General features: G+C 63.5%; 4 pseudogenes; all 4 read right to left on the reverse strand.

Annotated features, from left to right (window-relative positions):
- Positions 1-7498: 7498 nt before the first annotated feature.
- On the reverse strand, positions 7499-7617 carry LOC142873678 (uncharacterized; annotated as a pseudogene).
- A 3495-nt stretch (positions 7618-11112) lies between these two features.
- On the reverse strand, positions 11113-11235 carry LOC142873640 (uncharacterized; annotated as a pseudogene).
- A 3485-nt stretch (positions 11236-14720) lies between these two features.
- On the reverse strand, positions 14721-14843 carry LOC142873652 (uncharacterized; annotated as a pseudogene).
- A 3484-nt stretch (positions 14844-18327) lies between these two features.
- On the reverse strand, positions 18328-18450 carry LOC142873659 (uncharacterized; annotated as a pseudogene).
- Positions 18451-18854: the final 404 nt, after the last annotated feature.

Below are 18854 nucleotides of genomic sequence, written 5' to 3' on the forward strand. Positions count from 1 at the left end.
ACGGGCTGTGTCCACTCAGCCACTGGAGATGGGCAGGTAGGGCGCCGTGTGGAACTGGCTGTGTCCACTAACCCACGGGTGACGGGCAGGTAGGGCGCCGTGTGGAACTGGCTGTATCCACACACACACGGGAGACGGGAAGCCAGGTCGCTGAGTTGATCTGGTTGTGTCCACTCACCCACGGGAGTCGGGCAGGTTGGGCGCTGTGTGGAACTGGGTGTGTCCACTCACCTACTGGAGACGGGCAGGTAGGGCACTGTGTGGAACTTGCAGTGTCCACTCACCCACGGGAGACGGGCAGGCAGGGCGCTGTGTTGAACTGGCTGTGTCCACTCTCCCACGGGAGACGGGCAGGCAGGGCGCGGTGTGGAACTGGCGCTATCCACTCAGCCATGGTAGACGGGCTTGTAGGGCGCTGTGTGGAACTGGCTGTGTCCACTGACCCATAGGAGACGGGAAGCCAGGTCGCTGAGTTGATCTGGTTGTGTCCACTCACCCACGGGAGTCGGGCAGGTTGGGCGCTGTGTGGAACTGGGTGTGTCCACTCACCCACGGGAGTCGGGCAGGTCGGGCGCTGTGTGGAATTGACTGTGTCCACTAACCTAGGAGGGCGCTGTGTTGAACTGGCAGTGTCCAATCTCCCATGGGAGATGGACAGGCAAGGCGCGGTGCGGAAGTGGCGCTGTCCACTCAGCCATGGTAGACGGGCAGGTAGGGCGCTGTGTGGAACTGGCAGTGTCCACTCACCCACGGGAGACGGGCAGGCAGGTCGCTGTGTTGAACTGGCTGTGTCCACTCTCCCACGGGAGACGGGCAGGCAAGGCGCGGTGTGGAACTGGCGAGGTCCACTCAGCCATGGTAGACAGGCTGGTAGGGCACTGTGTGGAACTGGCTGTGTCCAATGACCCACAGGAGATGGGAAGGCAGGTCGCTGTGTTTTTCCTAGCTGTGTCCACTCACCCACGGGAGTCGGGCAGGTCGAGCGCTGTGTGTAACTGGCTGTGTTCACTCACCCACGGGAGACGGGCAGGCAGGGCGCTGTGTTGAACTGGCACTGTCCACTCACCGACGGGAAACGGACAGGCAGGGCACAATGTGGAACAGGCGTTGTCCACTCACCCATGGTAGAGAGGCAGGTAGGGCGCTCTGTGGGACGGCTGTGTCCACTGACCCACGGGTGACGGGTAGGTAAGGCACTGTGTGGAACTGGCTGTGTCCAATCACCCATGGGAGACGGGCAGGCAGGGTGCTGTTTTGAAATGGCAGTGTCCACACAACCACGGGACATGTGCAGGCAGGGTGCTGTGTTGAACTGGCAGTGTCCACTCACCCACGGCTGACGGGCAGGCAGGTCGCTGTATTGAACTGGCTGTGTCCACTCACCGACGGGAGACGGGCAGGCAGGGCACGGTGTGGAACTGGCAGTGTCCACTCAGCCATGGTAGACGGGCTGGTAGGGCGCTGTGTGGAACTGGCTGTGTCCACTGACCCACAGGAGACGGGAAGGCAGGTCGCTGTGTTGACATGGCTGCGTGCACTCACCCACGGGGGACGGGCAGGCAGTTCGCTGTGTTGAACTGGCAGTGTCCACTCACCGACGGGATACGGACAGGCAGGGCACTATGTGGAACAGGCGCTGTCCACTCACCCATGGTAGAGAGGCAGGTAGGGCGCTCTGTGGGACGGGCTGTGTCCACTGACCCACGGGTGACGGGTAGGTAAGGCACTGTGTGGAACTGGCTGTGTCCACTCACCCATGGGGACGGGCAGGCAGGGCGCTGTTTTGTACTGGCAGTGTCCACTCACCCACGGGTGATGGACAGGTAGGGAGCTGAGTGGAACTGACTGTGTCCACTCACCCAGGAAAGAAGGGCAGGCAGGGCGCTGTGTTGAACTGGCAGTGTCCACTCACGGGACACTGGCAGGCAGGGTGCGGTGTGGAACTGGCCATGTCCACTCACCTACGGTAGACGGGCAGGTAGGGCACTGTGTGGAACTGGCTGTGGCGACTCACCCACGGGTGATGGGCAGGTAGGACGCTGAGTGGAATTGACTGTGTCCACTCACCTAGGAGAGACGCGCAGGCAGGGCGCTGTGTTGAACTTATAATGTCCACTCTCCCATGGGAGACAGGCAGGCAAGGCGCGGTGTGGAACTGGAGCTGTCCACTCAGCCATGGTAGACGGGCAGGTAGGGCGCAGTGTGGACCTGGCTATGTCCACCCACCCATGGGAGACGGGCAGGCAGTGGGCTGTGTGGAACAGGCTGTGTCCACTCAGCCACTGGAGATGGGCAGGTAGGGCGCTGTGTGGAACTGGCTGTGTCCACTAACCCACGGGTGACGGGCAGGTAGGGTGCTGTGTGGAACTGGCTGTGTCCACACACACACGGGAGACGGGCAGTCAGGGCCCGGTGTGGAACTGGCTGTGTCCACTAACCCACGGGTGACGAGCAGGTAAGGCACTGTGTGGAACTGGCTGTGTCCACTCACCCTCGGGAGACGGGCAGGCAGGGCCCGGTGTGGAACTGGCAGTGTCCACTCACCAATGGGAGAGGGGCAGGCAGGGCGCGATGTGGAACTGGTTGTGTCCACTCACCCACGGTAGATGGGCAGGTAGGGCACTGTGTAGAATGGGCTGTGTCCACTGACACACGGGTAATGGGCAGTCACGGCACGGTGTGGAACTGGCTGTGTCCACTAACCCACGGTAGATGGGCAGTTAGGGCCATGTTTGGAACCGGCTGTGTCCACTGACCCATGGGTGAAGGGCAGGTAAGGCGCGATGTGGAACTGGTTGTGTCCACTCACCCACGGTAGATATGCAGGTAGGGCGCTGTGTGGAACCGGCTGTGTCCACTGACCCACGGGTAACGGGCAGGCAGGGCCCAGTGTGGCACTGGTTGTGTCCACTCATCTAGAGTGGTTGGGCAGGCAGGGCACGGTGTGGAACTGGCTGTGTCCACTCACCCACGGTAGACGGGCAGTTAGGGCCCTGTGTGGTACCGGCTGTGTCCACTGCCCCACGGGTGACTGGCAGGTAGGGCGATGTGTGGAACTGGCTGTGTCCACTCACCCTCGGGACACGGGCAGGCAGGGCGTGGTGTGGAACTGGCGCTGTCCACTCATCCATGGTAGACGGGCAGGTAGGGCGCTCTGTGGGACGGGCTGTGTCCACTGACCCACGGTTGACGGGCAGGTAGGGTGCTGAGTGGACCTGACTGTGTCCACTCACCCAGGAAAGACGGGCAGGCAGGGCGCTGTGTTGGACTGGCAGTGTCCACTCACCCACGGGACACGGGCAGGCAGGGCGCGGTGTGGAACTGGCCGTGTCCACTGACCCACAGGTGACGGGCAGGTAGGGCGCTGTCTGGAACTGGTTGTGTCCACTCACCCACGGGAGACGGGCAGGCAGGTCGCTGTGTTGAACTGGCTGTGTCCACTTTCCCACCGGAGACGGGCAGGCAGGGCGCTGTGTGGAACTGACGCTGTCCACTCAGCCATGGTAGTCGGGCTGGTAGGGCGCTGTGTGGAACTGGCTGTTTCTACTGACCCACAGGATACAGGAAGGCAGGTCACTGTGTTGACCTGGCTGTGTCCACTCACCCACGGGAGACGGGCAGATCGGGCGCTGTGTGGAACTGGCTGTGTCCACTCACCCACGGGAGACGGGCAGGCAGGTCGCTGTGTTGAACTGGCGGTGTCCACTCACCGACCGGAAACGGACAGGCAGGGCGCAATGTGGAACAGGCGCTGGCCACTCACCCATGGTAGAGAGGCAGGTAGGGTGCTCTGTGGGACGGGCTGTGTCCACTGACCCATGGGTGACGGCTAGGTAATGCACTGTGTGGAACTGGCTGTGTCCAATCACCCACGGGAGACGGGCAGGCAGGGTGCTGTGTTGAACTGGCAGTGTCCACTCACTTACGGGAGACGGGCAGGCAAGGTGCAATATGGAAATGGCCCTGTCCACTCATCCACGGTAGACAGGCAGGTAGGGCAGACTGTGGGACGGGTTGTGTCCACTGACCCACGGATGATGGGTAGGTAGGGTGCTGAGTGGAACTGACTGTGTCCATCACCCAGGAAAGACAGGCAGGCAGGGCGCTGTGTTGAACTGGCAGTGTCCACTCACCCAGGAAAGACGGGCAGGCAGGGCGCTGTGTTCATCAACTTGGTGTGTCCACTGTCCCACGGGTGACAGGCAGGTAGGGCGCTGTGTGGAACTGGCAGTGTCCACTCACCCACAGGAGACGGGCAGGCAGGTCGCTGTGTTGAACTGGTTGTGTCAACTCACACACGGGAGACGGGCAGGCAGGGCGCTGTGTTGAACTGGCAGTGTCCACTCACCCACGGGACACGGGCAGGCAGTTCCCTGTGTTGACCTGGCTGTGTCCACGCACCCACGGGACACGGGCAGGCAGGGTGCGGTGTGGAACTGGCAGTGTACACTCACCCATGTTTGACGGGCAGGTAGGGTGCTGTGTGGAACTGGCTGTGTCCACTGATCCACGGGTGTCGGGCAATTAGGGCGCAGTGTGGAACTGGCAGTGTCCACTCACCCATGGTAGACAGGCAGGTAGGGCGCACTGTGGGACGGGCTGTGTCCACTGACCCACGGCTGACGGGCAGGTAGGGTGCTGTGTGGAACTGGCTGTGTCCGCTCACCGACGGGAGATGTGCAGGCAGAGCGCGGTGTGGAACTGGCAGTGTCCACTCAGCCACGGGAGACAGGCAGGCAGGGTGCAGTGTGGATGTGGCTGTGGCCACTCACCAACGGGAGACGGGCATGTAGGGTGCAGTGTGAAACTGGTCATGTCCAAACACCCATGGGAGACGGGCAGGCAGGACGCTGTGTGGATGTGGCTGTGTCCACACACCCACGGGAGACTGGCAAGTAGGGCGCAGTGTGGATCTGGCTTGTCCACTCACCCTTGGGTGAGGGGCAGGCAGGACACAGTGTAGAACTGGCTGTGTCCATGCACCCACGGGAGACGTGCAGGATGGGCGCACTGTGGATGTGGCTTTCTCCACTCGCCCATGGGGGACTGGCAGGCAGGGCTCTGTTTGTCCGTGGCTGTGTCCACTCCCCCACGGGAGATAGGCAGGCAGGGCGCAGTGTGGATATGGCTGTGTCCAGTCACCCACGGGAGACGGGCAGGCAGGGCACAGTGTGGCACTGGCTGTGTCCACTCACCCATGGAAGACGGCCAGGCAGGGCTCTGTGTGGAACTGGCTGTGTCCACTCACCCACGGGAGTCGTCCAGGCTGGATGCACAGTGGATGTGGCTTTGTCCACTCACCCATGGTAGACGGGCAGGTAGGGCTCTATGTGGACGTGGTTGTGTCCCCTCCCCCATGGGAGACGGGCAGGCAGGGCGCAGTGTGGATATGGCTGTGTCCACACACCCACGAGAGATGGGCAGGCAAGGCGCTGTGTGAAACTTGCTGTGAACACAAACCCACCAGAGACGAGCGGTCAGGGCGCAGTGTGGATCTGGCTGTGTCTACTAAGCCACGGAAGACGGGCAGGCAGGGCGCTGTGTGGAAGTGGCTGTGTCCACTCACCCACGGTAGACGGGCAGGCAGGTCGCTGTGTGGATGTGGCTGTGTCCACTAACCCAAGGGAGACCGGCAGGCAGGGCGCTGTGTGGAACTGGCTGTGTCCACACACCCATGGGAGATGGTCAGGCAGGGCGCTGTGTGGATCTGGCTGTGTCCACACACCCACGGGAAACGTGCAGGCTGGGCGCCGTGTGGATCTGGTTGTGTCGACACACTCATGGGAGACGGGCAGGCAGGGCACTGTGTGGATCTGGCTGTGTCCACTCACCCACGGGAGACGTGCAGGCTGGGCGCCGTGTGGATCTGGTTGTGTCGACACACTCATGGGAGACGGGCAGGCAGGGCGCTGTGTGGATCTGGCTATGTCCACTAATCCACGGGAGACGGGCAGTCAGGGAGCAGTCTGGATCTGGCTGTGTCCACTCACCCACTGGAGACTGGCAGGCAGGTCTCTGTGTGGAACTGGCTGTGTCCACACACCCACCGGAGTCGGGCAGGCAGGGCGCAGTGTGGAACTGGCTGTGTCCACAATCCAACGGGAGGCGGGCATGCAGGGCTCTGTGTGGAACTTTCTGTGTCCACACACCCACGGGACACGGGCAGACAGGGCGCAGTGTAGAACTTGTGTATCCACTCACCCATGGGTGACGTGCAGGCTGGGCTATGTGTGGAACTGTCTGCATACACACACCCACGGGACATGGGCAGACAGGGAGCAGTGTGGAACTTGATGTGTCCACACACCCACCAGAGACGGGCAGGCACGGCGCAGTGTGGATGTGGCTGTGTCCACTCACCCATGGGTGACGGGCAGGCAGGGCGCAGTGTGGCACTGGCTGTGTCCACTCACCCACGAAATACGTGCAGGCTGGGCGCAGTGTGGAATTGGCTGTGTCCACAAACCAAAGGGAGGCGGGCAGGCAGGGCTATCTGTGGAACTTTCTGTGTCCACACACCCATGGCAAACGGGCAGACAGGGCGCAGTGTGGAACTTGCTGTATCCACTCACCAATGGGAGACGGGCAGGCTGGGCGCCTTGTGTATCTGGCTCTGTCCACTCACCCACGGGAGATGGGCAGGCAGCGCGCAGTGTGGATACTGCTGTTTCCACTCACCCACTGGACACGGGCAGACAGGGCGCAGTGTGGAACTTGTGTATCCACTCACCCATGGGTGACGTGCAGGCTGGGCTATGTGTGGAACTGTCAGTACCCACACACCCATGGGACACGGGCAGACAGGGAGCAGTGTGGAACTCGCTGTGTCCACACATCAAACAGAGACGGGTAGGCAGGGCGCTGTGTGGACGTGGCTGTGTCCACTCACCGATGGGAGACAGGTAGGCTGGGCGCCGTGTGGATTTATTGTGTCCCCTCACCCACGGGAGATGGGTAGGCAGGGCGCTGTGTGGAACTTGTGTCCACACACCCACCAGAGACAGGCGGACAGGGCACAGTTGGATGTGACTGTGTAAACTCACCAACGGGAGACGGGCAGTCAGAGCGCAGTGTGGAACTGGCTGTGTCCACACACCAAAGGGACACAGGCAGGCAGGGCGAAGTGTGGATCTAGCTGTGTCCACTCACCCATGGGTGATGGGCAGGCAGGGCGAAGTGTTGATCTGGCTGTGTCCACACACCCATGGGAGACGGGCAGGCCGTGCGCTGTGTCGATCTGGGTGTGTCCACACACCCATGGGGGACGGTCAGACAGGGTGCCAGACATTTGGTCTGAGACCTGACAGTCCAGATGCCACGCATGCTGCCGCGTGGCGGCGGTGTCGCGGTTTGGAACAAGAGGAGGCCCCACGGTGCGGGCTGGGGCGCCAGGCACCGCGGCGGGCGCTGAGGGTGGGGGTCACCCCCACCCCGGGCCGCCGCCACGCTCCCAGAAAGGGGACAGAACACGAGGCCAAAAAAAAAAAAAAGGAGAAGAAGCCTGTGGCACCCGGTATTCCCAGGCGGTCTCCCATCCAAGTACTCATGAGGCCCGACCCTGCTTAGCTTCCGAGACCAGACGAGATCCGGGGCGTTCAGGGTGGTGTGGCCCTAGACGGCGGCAGAGGGCGCCCCTGCCCCGCTCAAGAAGCCAAGGCTCTCTGCGCTTTCCCGCCGCCTCCTCCCGCCCCAGGCCCCGCGCCGGGCCAGGCTGGGCCTGTTGAGTTCAGCGGCCGGGTCCGGTGGGCTGGGGCTACGAGGGACGGGGGTGACGGGCGGGGCGGGGCGGGGCGGGGCGGGGGGCTGTCTCTCTATACACACACACACACACACTCACACTCACTCACACTCACACAAGATGCGCCTCCAAGGCTGGACTCGCCAAGGTGGAGCCCTTCCTGCCCTCCTCGTCTCCTCGCCCGGCCTCCTTCACCTACCCGCTGCCCACCCCCAGCGCGTGGCCACCGCTGACGCTGACTTCGCACGCGCGGGGCGCTCGCCCTTTGACCCCAGCCAGGGGCCGCCCTCCCCCACAACCCCTTTCAGCTGCGCCCCCCCTCGCCCTGTGGGTGGGCTGCCACCTATTCCCCCGGGCCAGGGCTGGGGCACAGCGCAAGGGGGAGGGGAGCCAGTGTATGGGGCGTCTCTCTCTCTGGGGATGTGTCCCATGGGTGGGGTGGGGTGGCATGGTTTGTGCGGCGCTGAAGAAATCAGTCCCCTCCATCTCCTACCTCTGGAAAACGCCCAAGCCCGTGGAGAACTGCCGGCACCGCTTCGTGGGGGCTGGGACCCTCCTCTGTGTCCTCCTGTGGCCCAGTCCAAGGGGCCTGGGCCTGGCCGGGGCTGCATTGGACCCCAACCACCCTGGCGTGTGGACTCGCTAAAAGTCGGCGATTAGATATTGGATTCCAGCTTCACTGAGGTCATTTCACTAATGAGTGCACCGGAAAGAGTTTCCTAACTCCATCTGTGAGGGTAGCAACTGAAAGAGAATTTTAAAGCTGACAGAATAGGCGAGGGAAGGCATAGGAGATTTCCACACCCAGCAAGGAAGACTTTCCCGAAATGGAAGAAAGAAACGAGCAAACAGAGACACCGGTAGCCCGCCCGGATCAGAGTCTGCCCCTGAGAGAAAGTACCCTGACCAGGTTCACCCGTGGGTGGGTGGCGAGCTAGCGGCATTCAGAAGAGCGAGGCCCGCAGTCTGTGCAGAAGACACCTGCACTCAGGTGTGTGTGGCGGCACGATTCACAAGCAGCTCCAGACGTTAAACCAAGGAGAAACCAGGGAGTTCCCAACGCCCCAGGTGTCCTCAGCCCACGACTGGCTGCTGTGGGAATGCGAAGCCCGGCTCCTTGTCTCAGAGCGGGACAACCAGGAGGTGTGACGTACACCCCGGGGTTCCCAGGAGGATCAGGCTGAAGCTGGGACTTGGCCTCAAAGTGTCCCCTCGCATGGCCACCCCCTTCCCCTTCCTGCTCCTCTACTCCTGGTGCCCCTCCATCCAGGGGCCAGACCTTAAAGAGTCACCGCAAGAGAATCCTGGTCCCCAAGGAGCCTTCTGGGGGACCGGTGCTGAGAGAGGTTGTGGGCATGGCCCGCTGGGGCTCTGCCCGACCCAGGGCTGAGAGATGCAACCTCCCAGCTCTGGGTCCCTGCAGGAAGCGTTGGCAAGCACAGGGCCGGTCCTCCAAAGGCCCAGGTGCAGGGAGCCCAGGCCAAGCAGCCTGTGGAAGAAGCCACTTGCCCTGCCACCCCGGGAACACGACTGCAGGCCCCGGCCCTTCCCACCTCCTCCTCCTCCTCCTCTTCCCCCCCCGCCCCCCCCCCCCCCGACATGGCACAGGGCTCAGAGACACCTCAGACTCTTGCTACCCAAAGTGCAAAGGGCATCAGTTGCTCCTCTAACCCCCCCCCCCCCGCCCAGCAGACCGCGTTGTCCAGCCAGCCCCCGGGCCTCCCTGGGGTGCCCAGCACAAAAGCGCAGACACCCACCGGACCCTCAATCTCAGCTTTCGGATGTTTTTGCCACTCTAAGGACCCGCAGGCCAGCTGGGCCTTCGGGCAGGACAGAGAGCCCCGGAATCCGACGTGGAGAGCTGCGTGTACGTCCCCATCAGGAGGCGGTCCCCACCTCCGCAACTCTCCCCTTGCGGGGAGCGGCAGCCGCAGGGCCTCAGGGAAGACACCAGGCTGGGTCCCCGCGGCACAGCGGGGGCCCCGCACGCGACTTAGGGACGGCTGCTGGAGACTGCTGCGGCCACCCTGCTGCCGGGTTTCTGGAGGGCTTCCTGGAAGCAGCGTCCACACCAAGCCCTTGGAAGGCCCAGGCGACGGAGGAGCCGGTCAGGCAGGGGCCGAGGACGGTGAGAGGCCGGACGGGCGGGAAGGAGCATGTCAGGCAGGGGCAGAGGACGGTGACAGGCCGGGCGGGAAGGAGCCGGTCAGGCGGGGGCCCGGGACAGTGACGGGCCTGGGCCTGGCCGGGGAGGAGTGCGTCAGGCAGGGGCAGAGGACACGGGCTGGGTAAGGGTTAGGGTGACAGTTAGGGCACAATTCACACAATCGCAAAGATGTGGAAGCGACCCGAGTGCCCATCCATCCAGGAGTGCATTAATAAAATGTGGCGCGTGGACACCACGGAGTGCCATTGGGCTGTGAGGAGCAGCGGTGAGAGGGCGCCTCTCGTGTTCTCCTGGCCAGAGCTGGAACCCGTTCCAGTAAGCCAAGTATCCCAAGAATGGACACACGAGCGCCCCGTGAGCGCGCTCACCAGCAAATGGGTACGAACGGATGGACACCTAAGTGGACAGAGAGGAATCACCTTCATCATCGGGTGGGTGTCGGGCGGGTGGGGGGAGGGGAGGGGCATACACCTCCATTAGGAATGGGGTGGGTGCGCACCGACTGGGGGATGGGCGCACTTGAAGCTCTGACCCGAGGGGGGAGGCTGGGAGAGGGCAACGTACCCGACCTTAACATTGGTGCCCCCACAATACGCTGGAACAACATGAGAGGTAAATGAATAAGAACACAGGGGGGAGGGGGGCACGGGCAACACATGTCACCTGAATACTTGTACTCCCATCATCTGCTTGAAAAGAGAGAGAAAAGAAAATGCAATGAGAGAGGTAAGAGACACTTTTTAAAAATAACGACTCCAAAGAGAAAAGTAAAAGGAGGCCTGTGGAGCAGGTCTGGGTGTGACTCCGGATCCCCCAACATCAGCTGCCACCACCAAAGATTCCTACGTGGAGCCCATAGAACCCCAAAAGCAACGGGACGAGTTCTGGTCCCATACTCCCTCAAAATGACATCCTGGCCTCCTTCTGGAACTCCCTCCCCTCTCAGACTCTCAAGGTTTCCTCCAGCGTGTCGGTTCCCACAGAGCAGACCTTTGGTCTGAGACCTGACAGTCCAGATGCCACGCATGCTGCCGCGTGGCGGCGGTGTCGCGGCTTGGGACAAGAGGAGGCCCCACGGTGCGGGCTGGGGCGCCAGGCACCCCACGGCGGGCGCTGAGGGTGGGGGTGACCCCCACCCCGGGCCGCCGCCGCGCTCCCAGAAAGGGGACAGAACAAGAGGCAAAAAAAAAAAAAAAGAAGAAGAAGAAGCCTACGGCACCCGGTATTCCCAGGCGGTCTTCTCCCATCCAAGTACTAACCAGGCCCGACCCTGCTTAGCTTCCGAGACCAGAGGAGACCGGGGGGCGTTCAGGGTGGTGTGGCCCTAGACGGCGGAGGGCGCCCCTGCCCCGCTCAAGATCCCAGCGTCTCTGCGCTTCCCCGCCGCCTCCTCCCGCCCCAGGCCCCGCGCCCGGCCGGGCCTGTTGAGTTCGCCGGCCGGGTCCGGCGGGCTCCGAGGGACGGGGGTGACGGGCCGGGCCGGGCGGCCGGGGCGGGGGGCTGTCTCTCTCTCCACACACACACACTCACACTCACTCACACTCACACAAGATGCGCCTCCACGGCTGGACCCGCCAAGGTGGAGCCCTCCCAGCCCCCCTCGTCTCCTCGCCTGGCCTCCTTCACCTACCCGCTGCCCACCCCCAGCGCGTCGCCGCCGCTGACTGCGCACGCGCGCACCGGCACCGGGCGCTCGCCCTTTGACCCCAGCCAGGGGCCGCCCTCCCCCACAACCCCTTTCAGCTGTGCCCCCCGCCCTGTGGGCGGGCTGCCGCCTATTCCCCCGGGCCAGGGCTGGGGCACAGCGCAAGGGGGAGGGGAGCGAGTGTATGGGGCATCTCTCTCTGGGGATGTGTCCCATGGGTGGGGTGGGGTGGGGTGGGGTGGCGTGGTTTGTGGGGCGCTGAAGAAATCAGTCCCCTCCATCTCCTACCTCTGGAAAACGCCCAAGCCCTTGGAGAACTGCCGGCACCGCGACCGTGGGGGCCGGGACCCTCCTCTGTGTCCTCCTGTGGCCCGGTCCAAGGGGCCTGGGCCTGGCCGGGGCTGCATTGGACCCCGACCACCCTGGCGTGTGGACTCGCTAAAAATCGGCGATTAGATATTGGATTCCAGCTTCCTTGAGGTCATTTCACTAATGAGTGCACCGGAAAGAGTTTCCTAATCCATCTGTGAGGGTGGCAACTGAAAGAGAATTTGAAAGCTGACAGAATAGGCGAGGGAAGGCATAGGAGATTTCCACACCCAGCAAGGAAGACTTTCCCGAAATGGAAGAAAGAAAGGAGCAAACAGAGACACCGGTAGCCCGCCCGGAAAAGAGTCTGCCCCTGAGAGAAAGTACCCTGACCAGGTTCACCCGTGGGTGGGTGGCCAGCTAGCGGCATTCAGAAGAGCGAGGCCCGCAGTCTGTGCGGAAGACACCTGCACTCGGGTGTGTGTGGCGGCACGATTCACAAGCAGCTCCAGATGTTAAACCAAGGAGAAGCCAGGGAGTTCCCAACGCCCCAGGTGTCCTCAGCCCACGACTGGCTGCTGTGGGAATGCGAAGCCCGGCTCCTTGTCTCAGAGCGGGACAACCAGGAGGTGTGACGTACACCCCGGGGTTCCCAGGAGGATCAGGCTGAAGCTGGGACTTGGCCTCAAAGTGTCCCCTCGCATGGCCACCCCCTTCCCCTTCCTGCTCCTCTACTCCTGGTGCCCCTCCATCCAGGGGCCAGACCTTAAAGAGTCACCGCAAGAGAATCCTGGTCCCCAAGGAGCCTTCTGGGGGACCGGTGCTGAGAGAGGTTGTGGGCATGGCCCGCTGGGGCTCTGCCCGACCCAGGGCTGAGAGATGCAACCTCCCAGCTCTGGGTCCCTGCAGGAAGCGTTGGCAAGCACAGGGCCGGTCCTCCAAAGGCCCAGGTGCAGGGAGCCCAGGCCAAGCAGCCTGTGGAAGAAGCCACTTGCCCTGCCACCCCGGGAACACGACTGCAGGCCCCGGCCCTTCCCACCTCCTCCTCCTCCTCCTCTTCCCCCCCCGCCCCCCCCCCCGACATGGCACAGGGCTCAGAGACACCTCAGACTCTTGCTACCCAAAGTGCAAAGGGCATCAGTTGCTCCTCTAACCCCCCCCCCCCCCCCCGCCCAGCAGACCGCGTTGTCCAGCCAGCCCCCGGGCCTCCCTGGGGTGCCCAGCACAAAAGCGCAGACACCCACCGGACCCTCAATCTCAGCTTTCGGATGTTTTTGCCACTCTAAGGACCCGCAGGCCAGCTGGGCCTTCGGGCAGGACAGAGAGCCCCGGAATCCGACGTGGAGAGCTGCGTGTACGTCCCCATCAGGAGGCGGTCCCCACCTCCGCGACTCTCCCCTTGCGGGGAGCGGCAGCCGCAGGGCCTCAGGGAAGACACCAGGCTGGGTCCCCGCGGCACAGCGGGGGCCCCGCACGCGACTTAGGGACGGCTGCTGGAGACTGCTGCGGCCACCCTGCTGCCGGGTTTCTGGAGGGCTTCCTGGAAGCAGCGTCCACACCAAGCCCTTGGAAGGCCCAGGCGACGGAGGAGCCGGTCAGGCAGGGGCCGAGGACGGTGAGAGGCCGGACGGGCGGGAAGGAGCATGTCAGGCAGGGGCAGAGGACGGTGACAGGCCGGGCGGGAAGGAGCCGGTCAGGCGGGGGCCCGGGACAGTGACGGGCCTGGGCCTGGCCGGGGAGGAGTGCGTCAGGCAGGGGCAGAGGACACGGGCTGGGTAAGGGTTAGGGTGACAGTTAGGGCACAATTCACACAATCGCAAAGATGTGGAAGCGACCCGAGTGCCCATCCATCCAGGAGTGCATTAATAAAATGTGGCGCGTGGACACCACGGAGTGCCATTGGGCTGTGAGGAGCAGCGGTGAGAGGGCGCCTCTCGTGTTCTCCTGGCCAGAGCTGGAACCCGTTCCAGTAAGCCAAGTATCCCAAGAATGGACACACGAGCGCCCCGTGAGCGCGCTCACCAGCAAATGGGTACGAACGGATGGACACCTAAGTGGACAGAGAGGAATCACCTTCATCATCGGGTGGGTGTCGGGCGGGTGGGGGGAGGGGAGGGGCATACACCTCCATTAGGAATGGGGTGGGTGCGCACCGACTGGGGGATGGGCGCACTTGAAGCTCTGACCCGAGGGGGGAGGCTGGGAGAGGGCAACGTACCCGACCTTAACATTGGTGCCCCCACAATACGCTGGAACAACATGAGAGGTAAATGAATAAGAACACAGGGGGGAGGGGGGCACGGGCAACACATGTCACCTGAATACTTGTACTCCCATCATCTGCTTGAAAAGAGAGAGAAAAGAAAATGCAATGAGAGAGGTAAGAGACACTTTTTAAAAATAACGACTCCAAAGAGAAAAGTAAAAGGAGGCCTGTGGAGCAGGTCTGGGTGTGACTCCGGATCCCCCAACATCAGCTGCCACCACCAAAGATTCCTACGTGGAGCCCATAGAACCCCAAAAGCAACGGGACGAGTTCTGGTCCCATACTCCCTCAAAATGACATCCTGGCCTCCTTCTGGAACTCCCTCCCCTCTCAGACTCTCAAGGTTTCCTCCAGCGTGTCGGTTCCCACAGAGCAGACCTTTGGTCTGAGACCTGACAGTCCAGATGCCACGCATGCTGCCGCGTGGCGGCGGTGTCGCGGCTTGGGACAAGAGGAGGCCCCACGGTGCGGGCTGGGGCGCCAGGCACCCCACGGCGGGCGCTGAGGGTGGGGGTGACCCCCACCCCGGGCCGCCGCCGCGCTCCCAGAAAGGGGACAGAACAAGAGGCAAAAAAAAAAAAAAAGAAGAAGAAGAAGCCTACGGCACCCGGTATTCCCAGGCGGTCTTCTCCCATCCAAGTACTAACCAGGCCCGACCCTGCTTAGCTTCCGAGACCAGAGGAGACCGGGGGGCGTTCAGGGTGGTGTGGCCCTAGACGGCGGAGGGCGCCCCTGCCCCGCTCAAGATCCCAGCGTCTCTGCGCTTCCCCGCCGCCTCCTCCCGCCCCAGGCCCCGCGCCCGGCCGGGCCTGTTGAGTTCGCCGGCCGGGTCCGGCGGGCTCCGAGGGACGGGGGTGACGGGCCGGGCCGGGCGGCCGGGGCGGGGGGCTGTCTCTCTCTCCACACACACACACTCACACTCACTCACACTCACACAAGATGCGCCTCCACGGCTGGACCCGCCAAGGTGGAGCCCTCCCAGCCCCCCTCGTCTCCTCGCCTGGCCTCCTTCACCTACCCGCTGCCCACCCCCAGCGCGTCGCCGCCGCTGACTGCGCACGCGCGCACCGGCACCGGGCGCTCGCCCTTTGACCCCAGCCAGGGGCCGCCCTCCCCCACAACCCCTTTCAGCTGTGCCCCCCGCCCTGTGGGCGGGCTGCCGCCTATTCCCCCGGGCCAGGGCTGGGGCACAGCGCAAGGGGGAGGGGAGCGAGTGTATGGGGCATCTCTCTCTGGGGATGTGTCCCATGGGTGGGGTGGGGTGGGGTGGGGTGGCGTGGTTTGTGGGGCGCTGAAGAAATCAGTCCCCTCCATCTCCTACCTCTGGAAAACGCCCAAGCCCTTGGAGAACTGCCGGCACCGCGACCGTGGGGGCCGGGACCCTCCTCTGTGTCCTCCTGTGGCCCGGTCCAAGGGGCCTGGGCCTGGCCGGGGCTGCATTGGACCCCGACCACCCTGGCGTGTGGACTCGCTAAAAATCGGCGATTAGATATTGGATTCCAGCTTCCTTGAGGTCATTTCACTAATGAGTGCACCGGAAAGAGTTTCCTAATCCATCTGTGAGGGTGGCAACTGAAAGAGAATTTGAAAGCTGACAGAATAGGCGAGGGAAGGCATAGGAGATTTCCACACCCAGCAAGGAAGACTTTCCCGAAATGGAAGAAAGAAAGGAGCAAACAGAGACACCGGTAGCCCGCCCGGAAAAGAGTCTGCCCCTGAGAGAAAGTACCCTGACCAGGTTCACCCGTGGGTGGGTGGCCAGCTAGCGGCATTCAGAAGAGCGAGGCCCGCAGTCTGTGCGGAAGACACCTGCACTCGGGTGTGTGTGGCGGCACGATTCACAAGCAGCTCCAGATGTTAAACCAAGGAGAAGCCAGGGAGTTCCCAACGCCCCAGGTGTCCTCAGCCCACGACTGGCTGCTGTGGGAATGCGAAGCCCGGCTCCTTGTCTCAGAGCGGGACAACCAGGAGGTGTGACGTACACCCCGGGGTTCCCAGGAGGATCAGGCTGAAGCTGGGACTTGGCCTCAAAGTGTCCCCTCGCATGGCCACCCCCTTCCCCTTCCTGCTCCTCTACTCCTGGTGCCCCTCCATCCAGGGGCCAGACCTTAAAGAGTCACCGCAAGAGAATCCTGGTCCCCAAGGAGCCTTCTGGGGGACCGGTGCTGAGAGAGGTTGTGGGCATGGCCCGCTGGGGCTCTGCCCGACCCAGGGCTGAGAGATGCAACCTCCCAGCTCTGGGTCCCTGCAGGAAGCGTTGGCAAGCACAGGGCCGGTCCTCCAAAGGCCCAGGTGCAGGGAGCCCAGGCCAAGCAGCCTGTGGAAGAAGCCACTTGCCCTGCCACCCCGGGAACACGACTGCAGGCCCCGGCCCTTCCCACCTCCTCCTCCTCCTCCTCTTCCCCCCCCGCCCCCCCCCCGACATGGCACAGGGCTCAGAGACACCTCAGACTCTTGCTACCCAAAGTGCAAAGGGCATCAGTTGCTCCTCTAACCCCCCCCCCCCCCCCCGCCCAGCAGACCGCGTTGTCCAGCCAGCCCCCGGGCCTCCCTGGGGTGCCCAGCACAAAAGCGCAGACACCCACCGGACCCTCAATCTCAGCTTTCGGATGTTTTTGCCACTCTAAGGACCCGCAGGCCAGCTGGGCCTTCGGGCAGGACAGAGAGCCCCGGAATCCGACGTGGAGAGCTGCGTGTACGTCCCCATCAGGAGGCGGTCCCCACCTCCGCGACTCTCCCCTTGCGGGGAGCGGCAGCCGCAGGGCCTCAGGGAAGACACCAGGCTGGGTCCCCGCGGCACAGCGGGGGCCCCGCACGCGACTTAGGGACGGCTGCTGGAGACTGCTGCGGCCACCCTGCTGCCGGGTTTCTGGAGGGCTTCCTGGAAGCAGCGTCCACACCAAGCCCTTGGAAGGCCCAGGCGACGGAGGAGCCGGTCAGGCAGGGGCCGAGGACGGTGAGAGGCCGGACGGGCGGGAAGGAGCATGTCAGGCAGGGGCAGAGGACGGTGACAGGCCGGGCGGGAAGGAGCCGGTCAGGCGGGGGCCCGGGACAGTGACGGGCCTGGGCCTGGCCGGGGAGGAGTGCGTCAGGCAGGGGCAGAGGACACGGGCTGGGTAAGGGTTAGGGTGACAGTTAGGGCACAATTCACACAATCGCAAAGATGTGGAAGCGACCCGAGTGCCCATCCATCCAGGAGTGCATTAATAAAATGTGGCGCGTGGACACCACGGAGTGCCATTGGGCTGTGAGGAGCAGCGGTGAGAGGGCGCCTCTCGTGTTCTCCTGGCCAGAGCTGGAACCCGTTCCAGTAAGCCAAGTATCCCAAGAATGGACACACGAGCGCCCCGTGAGCGCGCTCACCAGCAAATGGGTACGAACGGATGGACACCTAAGTGGACAGAGAGGAATCACCTTCATCATCGGGTGGGTGTCGGGCGGGTGGGGGGAGGGGAGGGGCATACACCTCCATTAGGAATGGGGTGGGTGCGCACCGACTGGGGGATGGGCGCACTTGAAGCTCTGACCCGAGGGGGGAGGCTGGGAGAGGGCAACGTACCCGACCTTAACATTGGTGCCCCCACAATACGCTGGAACAACATGAGAGGTAAATGAATAAGAACACAGGGGGGAGGGGGGCACGGGCAACACATGTCACCTGAATACTTGTACTCCCATCATCTGCTTGAAAAGAGAGAGAAAAGAAAATGCAATGAGAGAGGTAAGAGACACTTTTTAAAAATAACGACTCCAAAGAGAAAAGTAAAAGGAGGCCTGTGGAGCAGGTCTGGGTGTGACTCCGGATCCCCCAACATCAGCTGCCACCACCAAAGATTCCTACGTGGAGCCCATAGAACCCCAAAAGCAACGGGACGAGTTCTGGTCCCATACTCCCTCAAAATGACATCCTGGCCTCCTTCTGGAACTCCCTCCCCTCTCAGACTCTCAAGGTTTCCTCCAGCGTGTCGGTTCCCACAGAGCAGACCTTTGGTCTGAGACCTGACAGTCCAGATGCCACGCATGCTGCCGCGTGGCGGCGGTGTCGCGGCTTGGGACAAGAGGAGGCCCCACGGTGCGGGCTGGGGCGCCAGGCACCCCACGGCGGGCGCTGAGGGTGGGGGTGACCCCCACCCCGGGCCGCCGCCGCGCTCCCAGAAAGGGGACAGAACAAGAGGCAAAAAAAAAAAAAAAGAAGAAGAAGAAGCCTACGGCACCCGGTATTCCCAGGCGGTCTTCTCCCATCCAAGTACTAACCAGGCCCGACCCTGCTTAGCTTCCGAGACCAGAGGAGACCGGGGGGCGTTCAGGGTGGTGTGGCCCTAGACGGCGGAGGGCGCCCCTGCCCCGCTCAAGATCCCAGCGTCTCTGCGCTTCCCCGCCGCCTCCTCCCGCCCCAGGCCCCGCGCCCGGCCGGGCCTGTTGAGTTCGCCGGCCGGGTCCGGCGGGCTCCGAGGGACGGGGGTGACGGGCCGGGCCGGGCGGCCGGGGCGGGGGGCTGTCTCTCTCTCCACACACACACACTCACACTCACTCACACTCACACAAGATGCGCCTCCACGGCTGGACCCGCCAAGGTGGAGCCCTCCCAGCCCCCCTCGTCTCCTCGCCTGGCCTCCTTCACCTACCCGCTGCCCACCCCCAGCGCGTCGCCGCCGCTGACTGCGCACGCGCGCACCGGCACCGGGCGCTCGCCCTTTGACCCCAGCCAGGGGCCGCCCTCCCCCACAAC

Source organism: Microcebus murinus, chromosome 10, assembly GCF_040939455.1.
Source record: "Microcebus murinus isolate Inina chromosome 10, M.murinus_Inina_mat1.0, whole genome shotgun sequence".
In the NCBI taxonomy this organism is placed as follows: domain Eukaryota; kingdom Metazoa; phylum Chordata; class Mammalia; order Primates; family Cheirogaleidae; genus Microcebus; species Microcebus murinus.